The sequence below is a fragment of the Schistocerca nitens genome, chromosome 6 (assembly GCF_023898315.1).
Source record: "Schistocerca nitens isolate TAMUIC-IGC-003100 chromosome 6, iqSchNite1.1, whole genome shotgun sequence".
NCBI classification, from domain to species: domain Eukaryota; kingdom Metazoa; phylum Arthropoda; class Insecta; order Orthoptera; family Acrididae; genus Schistocerca; species Schistocerca nitens.
This window is the reverse complement of record NC_064619.1, coordinates 442,154,674-442,161,036: the sequence shown is the minus strand read 5'-3', so window position 1 is coordinate 442,161,036 and position 6,363 is coordinate 442,154,674. Positions and strand designations below refer to the sequence as shown.

Sequence of the window (6,363 nt, the reverse complement as noted above, 5' to 3'; positions counted from 1 at the left end):
AACAAAAAGTCAGAAGTTGAAAATATTTTTAATAATCATTTTCTAAATGTTGTGGATATAGCAGGATCCAGGTGTTCATTAAAAGATGCTAGGCTGTTAATGGAAGAGGCCATACCTATGCAATTTGATACAATTGAAATCTCACCCACTTCTCCCTCTGAAATTAGGAAAATAATAAACTTGCTTAAAAGCAAAAACTCACATGGAATTGATGGCATTTCCAGCAAAATACTAAAAGCTTGTTCTCAACAGATAAGTAAGATTCTCAGCCACCTGTGTAATAGCTCTCTGGAACAGGGCATTTTCCCTGATGGACTGAAATATGCTATTGTTATACCTTTGCATAAAAAGGGGGATAGATCTGATGTCAACAATTACCGTCCAATCTCCCTTCTAACAGCTTTATCCAAAATTTTTGAGAAAGTAATGTATTCAAGAGTAGCTTCACATATCTGTAAAAATGAAGTACTAACAAAATGTCAGTTTGGTTTCCAGAAAGGTTTTTCAACAGAAAATGCCATATATGCTTTCACCAGTCAAATTTCGAATGATCTGAATAACCGAACACCACCCATTGGGATTTTTTGTGATCTCTCAAAGGCTTTTGATTGTGTAAATCATGAAATTCTGCTAGACAAGCTCAAGTATTGTGGCATGAGTGGGACAGTGCACAAATGGTTTAATTCGTACCTAACTGGAAGAGTGCAGAAAGTAGAAATAAGTAGTTCTCGTAACATGCAAAGATCAGCACATTCCCCAAACTGGGAACTATCAAGAATGGGGTTCCACAAGTGTCAGTCTTGGGTCCTTTGTTGTTCTTATTATATATTAATGACTTGCCATTCTATATTCATGAAGAGGCAAAGTTAGTTCTCTTTGCTGATGATACAAGTATAGTAATCACACCTGACAAACAAGAATTAACTGATGAAATTGTCAATACTGTCTTTCAGAAAATTACTAAGTGGTTCCTTGTAAACGGACTCTCACTGAATTTTGATAAGACACAGTACATACAGTTCCGTACAGTGAATGGTATGACGCCATTAATAAATATAGACCTTAATCAGAAGCATATAGCTAAGGTAGAATATTGCAAATTTTTAGGTGTGTCCATTGATGAGAGATTAAATTGGAAGAAACACATTGATGATCTGCTGAAACGTTTGAGTTCAGCTACTTATGCAATAAGGGACATTGCAAATTTTGGTGATAAACATCTTAGTAAATTCGCTTACTACGCCTATTTTCACTCATTGCTTTCATATGGCATCATATTTTGGGGTAATTCATCACTGAGGAATAAAATATTTATTGCACAAAAGCGTGTAATCAGAATAATAGCTGGAGTCCACCCAAGATCATCCTGCAGACATTTATTTAAGGATCTAGGGATATTCACAGTAGCTTCTCAGTATATATACTCTCTTATGAAATTTGTTATTAACAACCAAACCCAATTCAAAAGTAATAGCAGTGTGCATAACTACAATACTAGGAGAAAAGATGATCTTCACTATTCAAGATTAAATCTAACTTTGGCACAGAAAGGGGTGAATTATACTGGCACTAAAGTCTTTGGTCACTTACCAAATAGTATCAAAAGTCTGACAGATAACCAACAAGTATTTAAGAAGAAAGTAAAAGAATTTCTGAATGACAACTCCTTCTACTCCATAGAGGAATTTTTAGATATAAATTAAGAAAAAAAACCAAAAAAATATAAAAAAATTAAAAAAATAAAAATAAAAAATAAAGGAAAACAAAAAACACAATAAAATAAAGTTGTTATATTAACTTAAGTATGTTGTTAAATTAACCTAATTATGTCATGTATTGGAAAATTCGACTCGTTCCACATCATTACGAAATATCGTATTCATGATCCATGGAACTAGTATTAATCTAATCTAATCTCTAATCTAATCTAATCTCCTCCCTTATCAACCAACCAACAGTGGTTCCTGTCCGTGTAGCCTCGGCAATCCTACTACTGTTCTGTGAAGTAAGGCTGTTATCGGAGACATTCAAAGTCGCAATTAATGTGTTCAAACCCATCGTGTATTACTTGATGTAAGTACTCGTACTGTAGTTCATCCTGCTTACAGGTGTGAATGAAGCAGTCGGTTCCCAGACAAGGTTAATTATGAGCGTATGGTCGGGCAGGAAAGATCGTAATTCAGTCACAACACAGGAAAGAACATTAATTGGACAAAACAGTTCAAATATGTTTAGTACCATAGATCTATAATTTCTTAAGGAAACAAATATGTTTAACAAAAATCGGAGGGAAAGTGTGAACGAGCATTTGTTACTAGGTCTAACGCTTAACAAGGAAACGTCAAGAATAAAGGTTACAAGATGAATACTTTTTGACATTTCGAACGATGCAAAAGCGTTGAAATGAGCGAGAGAATTGCGAATATTACGAAGCGGCGGAGGAATAGGACTGAGTATTACCTAATATAAGGCGACCGTATCTGCGGAACTTTCGAGTCACTTCTCATTTTTATTAATAGGAAGATAATTAAAACTGTTGTGTAGGTATATTAATAGTTAGTCTCCTTGAAGTCAGCCCCGGTTTTATGTAGTAGTTCGGTAGTACAAAGCACCTACAAGAAAAGGAAATTGTTTGGAAGAAAGTTGTACTCATCGACAAATCATGTGAAGCCATATGGTGCAGTCGGTGAAAAGCACAACGTGCGACGTAGGGATGCTGAACTGCGGGAAGTGACACCACGGTGGAGCAACGAAACAACACAGCACAATACGAAAACGGCCGAGGGGTTTAAGAGTGGCGGACGCGAACGACATGGGGGTGTTGTACGAATATCGACATAATTAACACTCTTAAACAGAGTACTGAGGGCATAAGACAGTGTAACTGTTGAGACTTGGGTGAGTATCGTGAAATAATGAGGTGCAGTCAGTGGTAGTGGTGTATGATAACAGTTTGTGCTGATAAACAAATACGATATAATAAGAGATAACTCAAAAGGAATATTTGTAGGTGTATTATTTAATTATTGACTTACGAATTAGCGTCAAGAAATGATCGACACACTCAAACGGAGATCACCGTCATCTCGAAGTGAACACAGACCGCTACACTTCTTCAAAAGAGAAGATACACCCAAGCCAAAACATTATGACCCCTGGCATTGGATGCCGCCTGCTGGCGTTGCGAGCATGCGACGCGGTAGCAAAAGAATGTATGCGGAGCAGACACGGACGGAGGATCACCCTAGCGAAGGTATGGGCTGCAAATGGGGAAATACATTTTAAAAAGTGATTTTGGCAAAGGGCAGATTATTATTCGGTCAACGGCCTTGCCGCAGTGGTAACACCGGTTCTCGTCAGATCACCGAAGTTAAGCGCTGTGGGGCTGGGCTAGCACTTGGATGGGTGACCATTCGGTCTGCCGAGCGCTGTTGGCAAGCGGGGTGCACTCAGCCCTTGTAAGGCAAACTGCGGAGCTACTTGATTGAGAAGTAAACGGCTCCGGTCTCGGAAACACATACGTCCGGGAGAGCGGTGTGCAGACCACATGCCCCTCCATTTCCGCATCCAGTGACGCCTGTGGGCTGAGGATGACTCGGCGGCCAGTCAGTACCTTTGGGCCTTCATGGCCTGTGAGGGAGGAGAGATTATTATTACGAATGGTTCAAATGGTTCTGAGCACTATGGGACTTAACATCTATGGTCATCAGTCCCCTAGAACTTACAAGGGAACCTCCCCATCGCACCCCCCTCAGATTTAGTTTTAATTAGGCACAGTGGATAGGCCTTGAAAAACTGAACACAGATCAATCGAGAAAACAGGAAGAAGTTGTGTGGGACTATGAAAAAAATAAGCAAAATATACAAACTGAGTAGTCCGTGTGCAACATAGGCAACATCAAGGGTAATGTGTGCACAGGAGCGCAGTGGTCCCGTGGTTAGCGTGAGCAGCTGTAGAGCGAGAGGTTGTTGGTTCAAGTCTACCCTCAAGCGAAAAGTTTACTCACATTATTTTTGCAAGTTATGATCTGTTCGTTCGTTCATTGACGTCTCTGTTCACTGTAATAAGTTAAGTGTCTGTGTTTTGCGACCGCACCGCAAAACCGTGCGATTAGTAGACGAAAGGACGTGCCTCTCCAATGGCAACCGAAAACATTTGATCCAGGAAAACGTCTCATATATTCTATACGACACTGATGACGGCATGTGTGTCACATGACAGGAATATGTTGTCGACCCACCTAACTTGCACACTTGGCGAATGGGTAAAAAGATTTTTCTACCTTGCCCGATTTAGGTTTTCTTGTAGATGTGATAATCTCTCCAAAAAAAGTGATGAAAACGTAAGTGTGTGTCGCATAAACTGCAACAAATGAATGCAACAGTTTCACAGTCGCACAGTTTTCTCTGTGCTCTGTCAAAACATATGTTTTTAACGTTTTCAAATTTTTCAGTGTGTAGACCGTCAAATCCTGCATATGTCCAAGCAAATCTGAACATGTCCTGGAATTTTGGAGAGCGAAATTGATTATGTGTGAGTGCCTGAACTCTGATAATTGTCTGAAAATAAAAACTTAAACTTTTTGCTCGAAGGAAGACTTGAACCATGGACCTCTCGCTCCGCAGCTGCTCCCGCTAACCACGGGACCACGGCGCTCCTGTGCCCACGTTACCCTTGATGTTGCCTATGTTGCCCACGGACTACTCAGTCTGTATATTTTGCTTATTTTTTCATAGTTCCACACAATTTCTTCCTGTTTTCTCGATTGATCTGTGTTCAGTTTTTCAAGGCCTATCCACTGTGCCAACTTAGAACTAAATCTGAGGGGGGTTCCCTTGTAAGTAGGGGCCTCCATTGTGAGGTGAATGTGATGCGATGCGGGGTGCTCGGTATGGTTGGAAATGAACACACTTCATACGTCGCGATCACACTGTAGACATTTTTATTGTTCCATGATGACCCGTTTCAACTGTTCCATGATGGACAGTTTCAACTGTCTTATGCTGTCATTATCTGATGTAAGGGAAAACAAAGATAATAACGGAAGGGGGGGGGGGGTGAATTGGAGTCTCCCTCCACCCCTTATTACAGTGAACAAAGACGTCAATGAACGAACGGACAGATCATAACTTTGCGAAAATAAAGAAAGAAAAATATTTCACTCGAGAGGAGATTTGAACCAAAGACCTCTCGTACCGCAGTTGCTCACGCTATCCACAGGGCCACGGAGCTTCTCAGTTCACCTTATTCTTGATATTGCCTATCTTGTGCATGGACTACTCAGTTTGCATATTTTGCTTATTTTTTTCATAGTTCTACGCAACTTCCTGTTTTCTCGATTGATCTGTGTTCAGTTTTTCAAGGCCTATCCACTGTGCCAAATTATAACTAAATCTGAGGATGGTGCAATGGGGAGGTTCCCTTGTTAGTACTACTAAAACCTAACTAACCTAAGGACATCACACAACACCCAGTCACCACGAGGCAGAGAAATTGTTATTACGCATAGCCTACGAACGAGTATCTCGAAAACGGCGAAGCTAGTAGAATGTTCACGTGCTCCTGTCGTGAACATCTACAGAAAGACGTAGGACAGTGAAACTACCACTAGGCGCAAAATGGTTGAACATCCACGACTAGTCACACAACAAGGAGTTCAGAGGCTTGTCTGCTCTGTATAGTAGTACAGATGGTGATCTGTGTCATCTCTGCGGAAAAAGCACAGTGCTGGAGCATGTGCAAGTGTTTCGGAGACACCGTTCATCGTACATTGTTGAACATGGAGCTTCCCAGCGGACCACACTTGCCTGTTCACATCTTGACCCAATGACATCGTCAGTTACGATTGCAGTGGGCACGGGACCATGTGAATTCGACGGTCAATCAGTGGAGACTTGTTGGCTCTTCGGGTGAACCACATTTTTGCTACGCTAGGTCGATGGTCGTCTCCACAAACACCGTCATTGAGCTGAACGGCGGCTCGAAACGTGCTGCGCGCTACGGACGCAGGCTTATGAGAGCAGTATTATGCTGTGGGAGACATTCTCCTGCGCTTGCATGGGACCTGTGGTAGCAGGTCTAATCGAAGACACGCTGACAGATGCAAACACCTACATCCCTTCATGGTTGTCTTCCCCGACGACGACGTCGTCTTTCAGCAGTATAATTGTCCGTGTTTCGGAGCTAGACTCGTGCTACAGTGGTTTGAGGAGCATTATAGTTAAGTCACGCTGGTGTTTCGACGACCAAATTCTCCTGATGTAAATCCTATAGAACCCATTTGGGTCATTATCGGGCGCCGTCACAGAGTACGCAAATCGGCGGCTCGCTATTTACGCGAAGCACATGACGTGTACGTAGAC

At 41.4% G+C, this 6,363-nt stretch overlaps 1 pseudogene; it reads left to right on the top strand.

Annotated features, from left to right (window-relative positions):
- Positions 1 to 3,319: 3,319 nt before the first annotated feature.
- Positions 3,320 to 3,437, top strand: LOC126263830 (5S ribosomal RNA; annotated as a pseudogene).
- The last annotated feature ends 2,926 nt before the right edge of the window (positions 3,438 to 6,363 follow it).